Source organism: Monodelphis domestica, chromosome 6 (assembly GCF_027887165.1).
Source record: "Monodelphis domestica isolate mMonDom1 chromosome 6, mMonDom1.pri, whole genome shotgun sequence".
NCBI lineage: Eukaryota > Metazoa > Chordata > Mammalia > Didelphimorphia > Didelphidae > Monodelphis > Monodelphis domestica.
Genome location: NC_077232.1, coordinates 51258398 through 51276091, shown reverse-complemented (window position 1 = coordinate 51276091; position 17694 = coordinate 51258398). Strand labels below are relative to the sequence as shown.

The 17694-nt window shown below is 37.0% G+C and overlaps 1 long non-coding RNA gene across 1 annotated transcript; it reads right to left on the bottom strand.

Annotated features, from left to right (window-relative positions):
- Positions 1–12958: 12958 nt before the first annotated feature.
- Positions 12959–15534, bottom strand: LOC103097663 (uncharacterized). Its single transcript, XR_469415.3, has 3 exons — positions 14661–15534; positions 14355–14505; positions 12959–13352 (listed from the first exon to the last, which is right to left on the bottom strand). It is a non-coding gene; the product is annotated as an uncharacterized LOC103097663 (long non-coding RNA).
- Positions 15535–17694: the final 2160 nt, after the last annotated feature.

Here is a 17694-nt window from a genome sequence, read left to right as displayed (position 1 = left end):
TCTAAATATTGTATCCATTCTAACTTATCTTGGTATACAATGTGAGATATTAGTTTCTATCTAGTTTCTTCCAAACTTCTTTCCAGTTTTCCAAGCTATTATTGTTAAATAGCAATTTCTTTCCCAACATCTTGGAACTATGGGCTTGTCAAACACCACATTACTATGGTCATTTATTACTGTGTATTGTGTACCTAATCTATTCCATTGATTCACCACCACTCTGTTTCTTAGCTAATACCAGATTCTACTGATGATTAGTCTCATAAGACAAACTGAAATCTGATACTTTTAATTCAAAGTCTTTCCCCTTTTTTTACTGATCCCTTTGATATTGTTGACTTTTTGTTCTTCCAAAGATTTTTACTTTTCTGAATACTTTAGAACAATCTTTGAGAATACTCACAATTTTATCAACATTATAAGCCATGAAAATAGTAATAAAGTATACCCCAAAATGCTTTTTTAGGACAATGATACTTGAGGTTTTCAAATGCCTTTTTGTTGTTATATTTTAACGGCATTCCTGTATACATGATGGTTTTGTGGTCTTCTTACAGCTGACAAGCTGTGACTTTGACATCTTTGTTATAGAGAACACTATGATGTGAATACTTCCTCTATTAATACAGATTGGCACCCACTTTGCAATTCAGAGTCTTAAAGAATTGTTCAAATATTTGAGAAGTTTAGTGAATTTCCCAAGATCACACAGTTTGGGCCAGAGAAGACACTGGAAGTGAGATCATTATTTCTCTTAAACTGAGTCTTTTGTAAATAATTAATGGTGAAGAAATACTTGATTGAATTCATAAATATCAGTAGAAAACAGAATAAAAGGCCAGGCTCTGGACTGCAGAGAACACTCAGATTAGTTTGGGAACATAGGACCCCTAGATCAAGATCTGTCAGAGATGTCAGCAACCATCTACTTGAACCCTCTCATTTCATAGATGAGAAAACTGAGCATCATGGAGGATGTAAGTTTCCTAAAATTATGTAGGTCGTAAGTATCAAAAGAAGCACTTGATTTGAACACAATCTTCAAATAGCTATAAAGGTTTCAGATAATGTATATGCAAGTCCAGGATCACTAGCTGGTAAGCTGGTAAACACTAGATGGTGGCTATTGGTATTATAGAAAGGTATTTGGAAGAGTCTACTAACATCAGAGATACTTAAATCTGATTTCTTTGGTTTAATTGAAAGAGAAAATGTGAGATACTCCTCCTAGGAAGGACTAATGATAACACATACTTGGGTTCATAATCCATAATAATGCCGAGATTCATAGTGTAATTTTATACTTAAAATCAATGTGAAATTTAAATTTGCCCTTATGAGGTTTTAGTAGTGATGTGAATTTTAGATTCACATACATATTTTATTCCTGAGATAATTTTTATGATGAAAGAATTATTCACTTATATTTGAAAGGCACACAAGGTTACCTCTCTGTAGACAATTTCATGGAGTTTTCCTATATACCTCTGCAAATCATCACTACATTTTGTCTTGCACAATCACAAGGAAATGAACTTAATTACCTTTCAAAAGGTGAATTATTCAAGTTGATTTTAACATATCTTAACCTTAGAGGACATTTCTAAGAGGAAAGGGCAAGAATCTCAGAAAATGGGCATATATCTGTATTATTAGGTGGCATGTCCACAACTAAGGAATCAGAGATCCATTTGAATGTCCTTGGAGTGTTTCCATTAAAGTTCCCTAAGATATCTCTGGCTGGTGGGGCAGTGACTCTGCCATTTCTCAAGATGAGTCCAATATTTTGTTAGACTACGTTGGCAAGGCTTGAATATAAGCATGGTTATAGACTTGCCTATTACCCAGGGGCCAACCTAGCTAAAAATGGGGAGGCAATTCAATAGCTTGACTATCGGATTAAGTATTTTCCTCCTCTCTACAGCACAAATCAACTCTTAAGTATTAGAGGGATTGACTCCATAGTAATGGAGAAAGAGATAGAATGTGCTCAAAGTTGAAATTGCAGGTCAGCTTCATAGGATGGAAAGAGCTTTAGCTTTGGAGTAAGATGATGTCCACACTCAATATGAAGCCAGAATCTAGTCTACCTTCACACAGGTTGGTCAAGATGGTTAAAATTCCTATGCCTCCATTGTTCCATCTGTAAAATGGATGAGAAATAGACTAGATATTTTATGGGTTCTCTTTCAACTCTAGATCTATTCTGTTATATTCTAAAAGCAAAGCAATTTACAGACTTTTGCTGGTAGAAGTTGTAATGCACTTTTTCTCTAGATTCTTGGGAAAGAAGGTATAAAGTGATTTACAGAGAATTCATAGATCTAAAGCTGAGAAGGAGAGAACACACTTAATTTTGTAAGTCAGTAACTGAAACCCAAAATGTTGATGTTATTTGCTAAAGATCACATAGATAATAAATAGCAGACACAGATTCGAACATAGTTCATTTTATTTCAAATTCCACTCTCTATCATAGTTTTGAGTTCATTTTATAGGCAAAGGAACTTCAACCCAAGAAGAGCTGAACTGATTTGCTTAATATCACATAGCTAGTTAACAGTAATTTGAGACTGTAGCCAAATTTTCCTGAATGCCAACCCAGCATGCTTTGCATTGGACTTTAGTTTTGAGACTGTTCTATGGAAACATGCAGCTGTGCTCAAGCTGGAAAAGTATTATAATAATGCCAGTAATGACCTACTTGGGACATAGTACAAAGTTCCTAATTTATACTAAATGCCATCAAATAGCAGATATTGTGATACTGTGACCCCAAAACTGAATAATAGAAGCATAAAATGAGTTACTCAGAAAGACTAAGAAAGTCAGTCAAGGTGCATCCAAGAATAGAATTCAGCTCTCAGAAATCCACTCAAGTCCAAGCCATTGAAACATGTTGCCTCCCTAATCATTCCTGACTTTCTTTTACTTTTTTTCTTACTTAGAAATAAGACTGGATATGTGAACATTTAATGCATTATCTGAAAATCAAAAATTTAAAATATAATTATGGATTAGCAATACCTTGGTAAACAATCTATTACATAATAAGCCCCTTTAAAATATGCAGAAATTAAGATTCAGGGAGAAATCACTTGATCATACACTCATCTCTAAGACAAGACTGAAATATATGGCTCCTGACACCCAATTCAATATTTGTAGGTATAACATCTGCCTCCCTCAATATGTTTATTCTTCCTTCCTTCTTTTCCTTTCTTTCCTTCCTCCAATTCTTCTTTCTTTTCCTCTCCTTCCTTCCTCCAAACTTTTCTTCTTTTTCTTACTCTTTATTTTACACCTTCTTTTTTCTTTCCTTTCCCCTATACCTTCCTCCCTTCCTGCCTTCCCTCTTTCCTTCCTTCTCTCCCTATTTCTTTGCATGCTTCTTTCTCCCAGTTCTATTTTTCTTCCCTCCCTTAGTTCATCCATCCCTGTTTTCCTGGGCCCTACAGAGCTAAATAATGTACTACTAGAGAGAGCATTGGTCTTGAATTTAGGAAATCCAAAACTCAAATCCTGTCTCAGACACATAACAGGTCACCTTAAAAGTCTCCATCTATCAAATAAGGATTGGGTACCAATGGCCACTCAGATCTCTTATAGCTCTAACTCTATTAATTATTCTGTAAGGCTCATCTTTACAGTGAAAGGATCAAATCAGATGATCTTTGAAGCCTCTTCCAGCTCTAGTTTTAAGATCTTTGCTTTGATTTAGTGACTTGCCTGTAAAGTCCAAACCAGGCTTCTATTTCCAGCTCTGCCGTTAACCTTCTGGGTAACATGGAGAGAGATCAGTCCACTACAGGAAGCTGTTATCTTTTCTCAAAACCAGAGTTTCAACTTCTTGGTCACAGGGGGACCCATCTATCCAACAATCAGAAATGTCCTCTGGAACTGAATCAATATATTTTCATATATGTATGCAACATGATTTCTCAAAGATATTTTCATACAGTTGTGGTAAATAAAATACCAATGAATTTAATAGCACTACAAAAGAGAATGAAACAAGACCTCAAAGAAAGCAGTGATTCTTCCCTTAAGAAGTCTTCTGCACACTTCCGGGTAATCATGGCTGCAATCTAGACGCCACAAGCTTCCTCTCCCCGGCACCGAACGAAATAGACTACATCAAAGGAGCATAAAAATCACCTTTGGAGGAACAGAAGGACACCCCAGTACTCCCCAGTACCCCACAAAGGCAAAGGTACGTGGGGTTTGGACATTTCCACACTATAATAAGAAGGAGGAAAAGCTTGCACAGAAACATGAACTGAGCCACCCTTCCTCCCCCACCTCACCCACCAAACCAGAGTGAACTACCTAAGCACTCACTGGGACAGCGAGTGAGTGGGGAAAGTCTCTGTCTGGGGGGGGGGGCACTCAAGGGTCCTTGGGATCTGGGGACTGCCAGGAAAAAACATCACAGGGCAGTTTCATGGGAGAACCCAGTGCTGAGCATAGGAGGTCCGCAGAGCTATACTCGGGGCAGTTGCTCTGAGCATCTGGGTGCAGCTAAACACCAGGGGTGGACCACTCGCTGATTATCTGGGCGGAGCTGAACACCTGGGCAGTGTGGCTGTGATCAGGGGCCCAGCTCTCTAAGAAACCTTGGAGGCTGGGAAGAACTAGTCTGAGGCAACCTAAATTCATAGAAAACCCTCCCATATCACCCAGACCCCAGACCCAAAAGGAAAGGGGAATAAAACCACCAAAGGGATAGCTCAAATGGCCCAAAATCAAGCCTCCAGGAAGAAAGGGAAAAAGGTGACTATTGAAAACTTTTATGGTGGAAGTACCCAAGGAAAAGAGAAGAATGAGGAGGAAATCAAAAAAAAATTAGAACAAGCCTCCCAAAATGGAAACTATCAACAAACTCTGGAAGATCTCAAACTGGAACTTATCCAAAAGATGGAAACCTGGAAAGAAAAATGGGAGAAAGAGATCAGCAGTCTGACAGATAAGACTACTCAATTGGAAAAAGAGCTCGAAGCATCCAATAGAAGGGCAGACAAAGCTGAAAAGCAAAACTAGTCCCTAACAACCAGAATTAAGCAACTCGAAGAAAGAGATCATAAAACAGCAAGAATCAATAAAGCAAACCCAAAAAATTAATGAATTAGAAGAAAACATAAAATATCTCACTGAGAAGGCCACAGACTTGGAAAACAGAGGGAGAAGAGACAACCTCTGAATTATTGGTCTCCCAGAAAAACCAGAGATAAACAATAAACTCAATATTATTCTACAGGAGATTATAAAAGAAAATTGCCCACACGTTCTGGAGCAAAGGGGAAAAATAGAAATAGAAAGGGTTCATAGAACACCCTCTATACTAAATCTCCAAAAGACAACCCCTAGGAATGTAATTGCCAAATTCAAGAGCTTCCAAGAAAAGGAGAAAATCCTACAAGAAGCCAAGAAGAGGAGCTTCAGATATAAGGTGGCTCCCATAAGGATCACACATGACTTAGTGGCTAACACACAAAGAGACTGCAAAGCATGGAACACGATATTTAGAAAGGCAAGAGAGCTGGGTCTCCAACCAAGAATCAACTACCCAGCAAAACTGACTATATACTTCCAGGGGAAAGTATGGGCATTCAACAAAATAGAAGATTTCCAAGCATTTGCTACGAAAAGACCAGAGCTCTGTGGAAAGTTTGATATCCAAGCACAGAAAGCAAGAGAAACATGAAAAGGTAAATATGAAAGAAAGGGAAAAGGAGATAAATCTTACTTTTTCTTTAAGTCAAACTCTCTTCTATAAGGACTACATTTACATCAAATTATATATATATATATATATATTAATATGTGGGGAAAATGTTTTGTGTAACTCTCAAAAATTGTATGCATCATAAGAGTAGTTAGAAGAAACATGCATAGGGAAAGATTGGGGCATTAAGAAGATTTGGGGAAAGTGGGGGCAAAGAAAGGAAAAGGGAGGGGGAGAACCATCGATAACACTAAGACTTACTTCAAGAAATAGGGGGGCACTTAATAGAATAATCTTTCCCATATAAAGATATACATGGGAAGGGGAGGGGAAGAACTCTCATATGAGAAGGAGAGGAAGAGAGCGTGAAGTGGAATTACTTAAACCTTACTCTCAGTGAAATCAAATTTGAGAGGGAAGAACATCTAGATCCAGTGGGATCCTGAATTCTATCTTATCCATTAAGGCAAGAAAGAAAGCAAAATTAAGGAGGGGGGGAGGGAGTATAAAAAGGGAGGGAAGGAGAGGGGGGAGGAGAAGGGAGCATAAAAAGGGAGGGACTAGATAGGGAAGCATCTCAAGGGAGGAGACTAGGGGGACTGACCTAATGTAAATGACTGGTTCAAAAGGAGAAAGCTAAAGAAGAAAGATCAGAACTAGGGGAAGATATCAAAATGCCAGTGAATCCACAAATGACAATCGTAACTTTGAACGTGAATGGGATGAACTCACCAATAAAACGTAGACAAATAGCAGATTGGATTAGAACCCCAAACCCTACCATTTGTTGTCTTCAAGAAACACATATGAGGCGGGTTGACACTCACGAGGTTAGAATTAAAGGTTGGAGTAATACCTTTTGGGCCTCAACTGATAGAAAGAAGGCAGGAGTTGCAATCATGTTATATGACGAAGCCAAAGCACAAATAGACCTGATCAAAAGGGATAGGGAAGGTAAATATATTCTGTTAAAAGGGAGAATAGACAATGAGGAAATATCACTAATCAACATGTATGAACCAAATGGTATAGCATCCACTCTCTGCAGATGACATGATGGTCTACTTAAAAATCCTAGAGATTCAACCAAAAAGCTAATCGAAATAATCAACAACTTTAGCAAAGTTGCAGGATACAAAATAAACCCACATAAGTCATCATCATTTCTATATCATCCCAACACAGCTCAGCAGCAAGAACTAGAAAGAGAAATCCCATTCAAAATTACCTTAGACAAAATAAAATACTTAGGAATCTATCTCCTGAGACAAACACAGGAACTGTATGAACACAACTACAAAACACTTTCCCCACAACTAAAACTAGACTTGAAACAATTGGAAGAACATTAACTGCTCATTGGTAGGACGAGCCAATATAATAAAAATGACCAAACTCATCTATTTATTTAGTGCCATACCCATGGAACTTCCAAAAAATTTTTTACTGATTTAGAAAAAACCATAACAAAGTTCATTTGGAAGAACAAAAGATTAAGGATATCCAGGGAAATAATGAAAAAAAAATACAAAGGAAGGGGGTCTTGCAGTCCCAGATCTCAGACTATATTATAAAGCAGCAGTCTTCAAAACAATTTGGTACTGACTAAGAGACAGAAAGGAGGATCAGTGGAATTGACTTGGGGCAAGTGACCTCAGCAAGAGAGTTTATGACAAACCCAAAAATCCCAGCTTTTGGGACAAAAATCCACTATTTCATAAAAACTGCTGGGAAAATTGGAGGACAGTGTGGGAAAGATTAGGTTTAGATCAACACCTCACACCCTACACCAAGATAAATTCAAAATGGGTGAATGATTTGAACATAAAGAAGGAAACTATAAGAAAATTGGGAGAACACAGAATAGCATACATGTCAGACCTCTGGGAAGGGAAAGACTTCAAAACCAAGCAAGAATTAGAAAGAGTTACAAAATGCAAAATAAATAATCTGGAATACATCAAATTAAAAAGCTTTTGTACAAACAAAACCAATGTAACCAAAATCAGAAGGGTAGCAACAAATTGGGAAACAATCTTCATAAAAAGCTCTGACAAAGGTTTAATTACTCAAATTTACAAAGAACTAAATCAATTGTACAAAAAATCAAGCCATTCTCCAATTTATAAATGGGCAAGGGACATGAACAGGCAGTTCTCAGCCAAAGTAATCAAAACTATTAATAAGCACATGAAAAAATTCTCTACATCTCTTATAATCAGAGAGATGCAAATCAAAACAACTATGAGGTATCACCTCACACCTAGCAGATTGGCTAACATGACAGCTATGGGAAGTAATGAATGCTGCAGGGGATGTGGCAAAGTGGGGACACTAATTCATTGCTGGTGGAGTTGTGAATTGATCCAGCCATTCTGGAGGGCAATTTGGAACTATGCCCAAAGGGTGATAAAAGACTGTCTGCCCTTTGATCCAGCCATAGCACTGCTGGGTTTGTACCCCAAAGAGATAATAAGGAAAAAGACATGTACAAGAATATTCATAGCTGCACTCTATGTGGTGGCCAAAAATTGGATAACGAGGGGATGCCCATCAATTGGGGAATGGCTGAGCAAATTGTGGTATATGTTGGTGATGGAATACTATTGTGCTAAAAGGAATAATAAAGTAGAGGAATTCCATGGAGACTGGAACAACCTCCAGGAAGTGATGCAGAGCGAAAGGAGCAGAACCAGGAAAACATTGTACACAAAGACTGATACATTGTGGTACAATCGAAGGTGATGGACTTCTCCATTAGTGGCAATGCAATGTCCCTGAACAATTTGTAGGGATCTAAAAAATACTATCCACAAGCAGTAGATAAACTGTGGGAGTAAAAACACCAATGAAAAGCAACTGCTTGACTACAGGGTTGGAGGGGATATGACTGAGGAGAGACTCTAAATGAACACTCTAATGCAAATATCAACAACAGGGAAATGGGTGAGAGTCAAGAACACATGTGATAACCAGTGGAATTGTGCGTCGGCTATGGGAGAGGGATAGTTGGTGGGAGAGGGGGTGGGGAGGAAAAGAAAATGATTTTTGTTTCCAGTGAATAATGTTTGGAAATGACCAAATAAAATCATGTTTAAAATTGAATAAATAAAAGAAGTCTTCTGGAAGGAAAGGCCATTTTAACCAATGCCAGTTTGAGCATAGACATCACTTAGAAAAGCCAAAATACCATTATTGACTCTGCACTGAGTCATTAGTTGTATTGGCTGAGTACAAGGAGGCAGTCACTATATCTCAGACATAGAGTTGTAGTGTGGCAGTCTAACCATGGTCATTACTGAGGGTAGATCTCATATATCCTGTTCCTTTAGGAATAGAGTAGGTACCACATGGACATTCCCTACACCAATAAAAAGGAGAGAGTCCTTAAGAGTAGTAGGAGTTACCCTTGTATAGAACAAGTGGATATACATGAATGTAGAGGGAGGAAAGCAATGCCTGAATTAATATTAAGCAGTATGGGAATCCATATCCTATAAATCCTTTGTCATATCTATCTCTAGGATTATCTTGATAACACATCCCCTTGGGATTTTACTGTTTTTGACCCTTTATGTTGGCAAATTCATGAAATAAGAATCCTAAACCTTATTTCAGACAAGCCATCCTACAAAGGTCTGTCATATTGCCCTTCAAATGTCATGAGTATGATCATACCTCTTATATTCACATGAGCATGTCTCCCTATTGTCTACCATACCAGACCATATTGGACTATTATTGGACCAAGTACTAGGTCCCACATACAATAACTTATTGATGTAGGTCCAATTTTTTTATAGGTCCAATTTTTAGGAATCTTTTCTATTCCAATATCACATTGTTGATATCCTACCTATCTTATAAAGTTCAATTTATTCCTTTCTCTGAAGACTCTGAAAGATGTCTCTGATTCCTCCATATGGAATAGTGAACTTATGCAGATATGGAGAGAATCTATAATTTCATGTGCATAGGGAACTTCCAGTGTGGAAATTCCTTCTATGAACACAAATGCAGGGAGGTAGAATGTGAATATATTATTTTCTAATATGCTAGTGTTCTTCTGGCAATGTTTTACATCTCTCTACTGTAATGTTAGCTCCTTGGACAGACAATGTCTAATTTATCTCTGTTTTCTTCCTGAGTTTTAATATAATTGTTTATACATAGTGGATTCTTAATGACTGAATGATGAATAATTAATTCATGAATGTATATTTGTTCATCCATTTTAGAAAGCTTTAAATGTAGATTGTATTAAATTGGTCTGTTTTTAATAGAGTGGCTTCTTGCTATGAGGCTCCAATTAAAGACATGTAGCATTGAATGAAACTTATTTTAACTGGGTCAAGGTGATTGTAAGACTGGCCAAGATGTATTTCTTTATTATAGTTTCAAGCTTCCCCAACCATTTTTGGAATAATAAATATGGCAATATCTTCAAGCTTCCTATTTGTTGTGGATTTTCTTTTAACTTTGCATTATAAAAACACTTCTGCCTTTCTAGCTAAAAGGTAATATTCTTAACTGCATACTGTCAAGTTAAATTACAGTCTGTGTATTTATAACAAAACACAACTTCCTGTGACTTGAAATGTTTTATCTTAGTTCAATTTGTGGTGGCAGGGAGTCCTCAATTGCAGGGATTCATGGATGAGTCTAAAAATCTGCTATGCATTAGAAGCTTCAAAATTTTAAATCTGTCTAACTTAAAAATTTTATGAAGAGGGTAAAAGTAAAATCTGGGCAACAATATTTTAGTCAGAGTGTAAAGAACTGATTCTCTCCCTGCTATTGTAGACATCTCTATCGCCCCTCTGCTGATGACTAAAATCTCTACTTACCAGATACTAATAAATCACTTTATTTAGATGTCTCATTTTCTCCTTAAGCACATATCCAAAATCAGCTCCACCATATTACTGCACTCCCTCTACACACACAGAAGAGCCCTTCCCTCCAGTCTCTCTGTTTATGCCAAGCAATGCTGTTTTCATGGGAATCCAGGTTCTCTACATCAATGGTCAGCAGTCATTAAGTGGTAACAGAAATGAACAAAAAGAAATAATGTCTGTCTCCTAGAGGCATCAAAACAAAGAAGTAACAAAGTTTGGTGAATCTTCCTTGGACATGTTTCTTGAATTTCTTCATTTTTACTTCTTTCCATTCTGAGTTCACACTCCCATCAACACATATGTGAAATACAGTAAGAACCCTTTGACTGGGCTCTCTGTTCATAGATATGTGTTGTTCTATGACCCTGAAGGCATACTTTCTGTCAGCCCCAATTTCCTCACATTTGAGATAAAGAGATGATAATAGATTAATTGTTAGGTCCCTCCTAACTTTAAACATGTGAAACTTTATGGAATGCATCATAATTCTAACACTCCAATGAATCGGTGATCTAACCAATGTGAATAGAGGTTTTGATGCAAAATTAAGCCTAATCATGTTTCCTATCATCACGTCCTCCCATAAATCCACCTTGGTAGGTCCATATGTCTCTTCTGGGGATATTCATAAGGTTTTCTTGACATTATGCAAATAACAAGGTAGAACTTGGACTGTTCATTCCTTCTCCTTTGCTGACACTATTTGTTTCATTGCTCTTTTTTTTACATTCTTTACACCACTTCCCTAATAAAATTCCTCTAATATGTCCTCTAAAAATCCTCTAATGTGTCCAACATACCTATACCAGCTACCAAACCTTCCTCCATTGGACTTTAACTCTAAGTCACCGTAAAGCCCACTTGTAAATCTGATCATTTGTTATCGCCATCACCATCATGATTGTTATCCTTATCAAAAAGTATAGAAATACATTAATAGATTTTAACTAAACAGATTATCTGAGATTGTTGTTCTTATATTTTGTATCAGTTACAAGAAAGTCCTCCTTTGACCAGGTCTTTAGTGGCCTGACCAGTTCTCTATTTCATTTTAGAGTGGTAACCTAGCAAAGGGCCAACGTCATATGGTGATGGACTCTATTAACACAGGTTACTCAAAGGTTATCTGCAGGAGAGCAAATTCAATTCTCAACAATCTCACATATTGTCACCTCCCCTTTGAGGGTGTTCCATTCCTGTCACTAGCATGTAGTATGTAAGGCAGCTGGGATCATTCTAGTTCATATTCTGGAAGAAATAAATCATTATTGGGAACCTGGAAGAGTAGTAAATGGGTGTTTGTATGTGTCTCTGTGTGTGCTTGTGTATGTGAGTGTGTGTGTTTGTATGTTCTATAGGGAAATTAAGAAATCATGCCCACTAGCTCTCAGCACTTGGCTGATGTGCAGTTGGATACATTATGTATCAGTGTAACTTTGATTTCTAAAGGAGATGAGTAAAAAAACTTAGAGTTCCCAACAGAGCAATAAGTACCTTAGGCAAATGCTGTGGATAATATTATCACAACAGATAGAGAGGAAATGTAACATAAGAGTGATGAAGAGAGACTTTCCATCCTCAAGAAGACTCTGAATATGGAATCCCTTAATTATAAAATAGCAGGTTACCTGGAATGGTCATGCTGAAGAAAATAGAACCCAAAAGAATTTGAATAAAAATGCTTATTGTTTCCTTTTCAATTTGTGTATTTGTTTATAAAATTTATTTTTTAAACCTTTACCTTCCATCTTAGAATCAATACTGTGTATTAGGTCTAAGGCAGAAGAGTGGTAAGGACTAGGCAATGAGGATTATGTGACTTGTCCAGGGTCACACAGCTGGGAAGTATCTGAGGTCACATTTGAACCCAGGACCTCCCATCTCTGGGCCTGGTTCTCAATCCACTGAGCCACCCAGCTGCCCCCTATTTGTAACATTTAAAGTAATTAATATGCTCAGTTAATTCTGTCCCTCCCTTCAACTCACCTTCATTAGAGAAGGTATCATTTGACAAAGAAATATATATATATATATATATATATATATATATATATGTATGTATATATATATAAATTCATGTCTTGCTTGCTTCTATTTATCAATTCTTTCTCTGGAGGCAGATATACACAAGTCATTCTTCAAAGAATATTTATATTCCTAAATATAATGTTCTCTTAGTTCTGCTTTTTTCACTCTTCATAATTTCATGTAGGTCTTTCCATGGTGTTTTTTTTAAGTAACTGGTTTGTCATATCTTACAGTGCATTTAAAAATGTATTTTCTATCATCCCTCCAACAAACAGGAGGAGCTCAGCATCTCTTGATGGTTTTGTTGATTCTCAAAACTGTCTCCAAGCTATTAATTTACAAAATGCATCAGTCTTAGTGCCCAGTTGAGCATCAGAGTTAGTGTCCAACTCAGTGACTATAATAATGAGGAAAACCTGCAAAATTAAAGGCTTATACTTTTATTTAATTGTGCCTATAATAGTTAATTGTTTAAAACATGCATTTTTTATTGGCAGTAGAAACATAGAAAAACATTGCAAAGCCCAGCTCCCTGAGAAAAAATGAAAGACTTGAAGCAATATGTTGAAGTTCAATGTGGAGGAAAAGGTGCTGGTTTTGGAGGTCGAGTTGTAGAATTTAAAATCCTAATCATGCCATTTGTTACTTGTGTGACCTTGGGGAAGGCACTGAATATCTTTGGAACTCAGTTTTCCCATCTGTAAGAGAAAAAAGGTTCAATTAGCTATCCTTCAAGACCCCTTCCAATTCTAAATGTATGATCCCATGATAAGTATAAAACATGACCTGGAATTTCATTGATATAAGGAGATGAGAGGTAGGATTTTATTTTTATTTTCCTAATATGACAACACCTTGTTTACAAATTTTCTTCTCAAAGAGTTTCCTAGAGCAATGAAAGTTTAAGTAACTATCCCTGTATCATCTAACAGGTATGTCAGAGATGGGATCTAAACCCTGGTTTTCCTGGCTCCGAAAGCATCTCTCCCTATTCACTCTGGCATATTGCCTTTTCTCCTGTGATTTAGATTATTTCATCAAGAAGGAACTTGCAATCAGTTAATCAGTGAGTCAATAATATTAAAGTATAACTCTTCAAGGACAAGTCCAGTGTATGACTTTATTTTATTCTCAGGGCTTAATAGAATACTCTATATATTGTTTCCTCAGCAACATAATTTAACAGTAAATGCTGTTAATACAGTCCAGCCAAACACCATCACAATATCATAAATCCCAGTGATAGTCTACTTCAACCATTCTCCAAGATGTATTGCGTCTATGGAATTAAGTGACTTCTGCAGTGTTTATTTCACCTGATATGTTTTCATGGAGTTAATAGCATTAGGAAAACCCTCTAAAGGAACAAAAATGCAATCACATAATTTTCTAAAGTTGTACTGGAGGCAGCATATGTTCTAAAACATTAGTCCTGAGAAAATGAACAACAAAACAAAAGGTCAAGTAAAATATTTGCTAATATTCCAAACTTGTTTGGATATTAATTAGAAATAGTCAGCCTCATTATGGAGGAGGATTATGACTACTGACCAGCCATCACTAGCAAATCTAGTGACTAGAGGAAATATCACCAAATATACTTGAGGTGAACAATATTACTAGAGTTGAAATGGAATGAGAGGAAGGAAATCGTTGCATTCAGAATGCAATGTCCATTGAGGACAGAAATTCTAGGTTACCTTGGTATGAGAACAGCATAGGAACTGCTGAAGATATGCTTCCCATACATACAGTAGTTGAAGACCAGACTTCCTTAAAACAAGCCATTAGGAAGATGGCTCCAGAGTAGAAGCAGAGATTTTCTCCTCTCTGCCCATCAAGACACAGTGCCTAAAAATGACAAAACCAAAATCAAACGAGAGAAGGAGTTCCATGGTAGGACACAGCAGGGAAGGTAGGCAAAGTTAGGGCATTTCCACACTAAAAGGGGGCAAAATTTCTCCCACCAAGGGGCAAGCTTATCACCCTTCCCCCACTTCACTTACCTTTCCAGAGTCCAAGTGAGCATCAGACAAACTTCTAAGTTCTAGGAGGGAGGCTGGCTTAGGTCAACACAGACTTATCTGTAAGAGAAGATAGACTCAGAACACTGGAAGGCTGAGAATACATTGAGATAGCATGTGGAGCTTGAGCAGGGAGGGGGGGCTCGCAGCAAAATGTCACAGAGAACCAAAAAAAAAAAACCTTCAGACAAAAACCTCTCCAGCATGCAATAGAGTCTTGCTTATATTTGTATAAATGGAGAATTTGAAAACTAGACTTCATTCCACTGAAGTCCTTGGTATTTCTCAGAATTCCCTATAATCTCTCTTGTGTCTCCACATTGGCAAGATCATGTTATTGGTATTTAACTGGCAATAATGCCACCTACATCCTTTCTTCTTGCATGATGCAGCAAGTATAGAGGTAAGCTAAGCAAGGGGATTTTAAATGGTCTTCTCAACAATGGGCATGTGCTTTTATTTTGTATCTTCTTTATTCCTTGATTTTTAATGATCCTTAATAAACCTCATAAAATATATTTTATTATTATATATTATAATTTAATTTTTACACATTCCACACCCAGACCTCTTCTAGGCAATCTTTATGTTCTCAGCGGCTGGTCCTACCTGTAAGAACATCAAGACTGGGGACCCCAGGAGGATGAGGAAACATGGAGATAGGGTGCAGAGCTTGGGCATAGAGAAGTGGCTCAAAACAAAATACCACAGAGACCCAAAAAATAGCCTGTGGGTAAAAATCTCTTCAGCACTCAATACAGAGACTTGCCTACACTCCACAGCCAGATTTATGTGAAGCAATCTTTAAGGTCTTAGGGGCTATACCTGCCACTAAAAGTAGCTGGGCACTGCTAAGGGCAAGGAAAAATATCCTCATTATTGGGCAAAATTCTCTCCAGAGTCCAATACAAAGATCATCCACATTCTACACTTAGACATCTGACCAGGAAGGAACAAGGCAATGGCCACCAACTCCAGGAACTAAGGAACTAAATCCACAAATACCAAAAAGAAACAAACAAAAACAACAATAAAAAAGAACAAGAAGAAAACTAACACTTGGTAATTTTTATGCAGAAAAACCCAGACTAAAGAAGAGACAGCAGAAGATGACAAACAAAAAACACCCAAACCTTAAAAAAATGGAAATTGGTCACAAGTTCTTGAGGACTTTAAATCTGAGATTGTGAAAGAAATGGAAGATATGTGGCAAGAAAAGTGGTAAAAATTAAAAAAAGAAAAACAATTTAAAAGACAGGATCTCCTACTTGGAAATTGAATCCCAGAAATCAAATGAAATAATAAGCAAATTGAAGACCAGAAATGACCTGCTGAGAGCCATGAAAAGCAGGATAGATCAAACAAAAAAAGACAATAAAAAGATCTTAGCTGAAAGCCAGTCATTAAAAAAAATAGAATTGGGCAATTAGAAGCCAATGATTTCACAAGACAGCAAGAATTAATAAAGCAAAGTCAAAAGAATGACAGATTAGAAGGAATCACTTGAGAGGGTGGTTGACCTGGAAAACAGATCTCAGAGAGACAATTTCAGAATCATAGGCCTACCTGGAAACCTGGAAATAAACAGATACCTTGACATAATACTACAAGAAATTATCCAGGAAAACTGCCCTTAGGTTCTGCAACAAGAGGGCAAAATAGACATTGAAAGAGTCCATTGATCACCCACTATATTAAATCCTCAAAAGACAAACCCCAGGCATTTAATTGCAAAATTCAAGAGTTTCCAAGCTAAGGAGAAAATATTAAAAGAAGCTAGAAAGAGACAATTAAGATACCATGCATCACCAATCAGGATTACACAGGATCTGGCAGCTTCCACACTAAAAGATTGAAAGACTTGGAATATAATATTTAAAAATGCAAGAGAATTGTGTCTACAGCCTAGGATCACCAACCCATCAAAATTGACTATGCTTCCAGGGGAAAGAAAGGGCATTCAACAAAATAGACATGCAAATATTTGTAAAGAAAAGACCAGAACTAAAGGAAAAATTTGATATCCAAACACAAAAATCAAGAGAAACATGAAAATGTAAATAAGAAGGGAAGGCTCTTTTTTTTTCCCTTAAGGACCTCAATAAGGCCAATTTGTTTATATTCCTATGTGGAAAATGTTACTTGTAACTCTCAAAAATTATGTTCACTATTATAGTATTTAGAAGAATTATCCATAGGTAGAGATTATGGTATTAAGTGGTTTAAAATCATATATAAAAAAAAGAAGAAAGAAAGTAAGGAGTGGGGGAGGTGAGAAGATGGCACCAGGAGAAACCTGAAGGAATAAGAAAATTAGGACAATCTATACTGCACAAAATAGCACATGGGAGTTGGAGGGGTAGAATATAACTATAAGAAGGAGATGAAGAGAGTGATAAAAGGTAATACTCAAATCTTACTCTCAGTGGAATCAATTCTGAGAGGGAAGAGCATCTAGCTCCATAGGGGTATCAAATTCTATCTTACCCTATAGTGAAGTTGAAAGGGGAAAACTAAGGGGGGAGTGGGGTGGGGAGTTTAAAAAGGAGGGAAAAAGAGGGGGAAAAGAATTTAATAGACCCTAAAAAAATAAAAGGGGAATAAAAAGGGAGGTGGTGGAAAGGGAGGGTGAGGAGGGAAGCAATACTAGGGAGGTGTACAGTGGAGATTAAAAAGATCCCAAAAGAAAAATAAGAGAGGAATAAGAAGGGAGGGGGGAGAAAGGAAAGTAAAATAAGAGTGGGGAATAGGGGGTCTGATTAAAAACAGAACAGTACTGTAGAAGCAAATAGTGAAAAAGGGAAAGGCAAGACAAGGAGAGAAAAACAAAATGTTGGGGAATACACAGGTAGTAATCATAACTTTGCATGTGAATGGGATGACCTCACCCTTAAAGCAAAAGCAAATAGCAGAGTGGAATAGAAACCAAAATCCTACCATATGTTGTTTACAAGAAACACACAGGAGGAGGGTAGACACACACAAGTTAAGGGTAAAAGACTAGAGCAAAATCTAT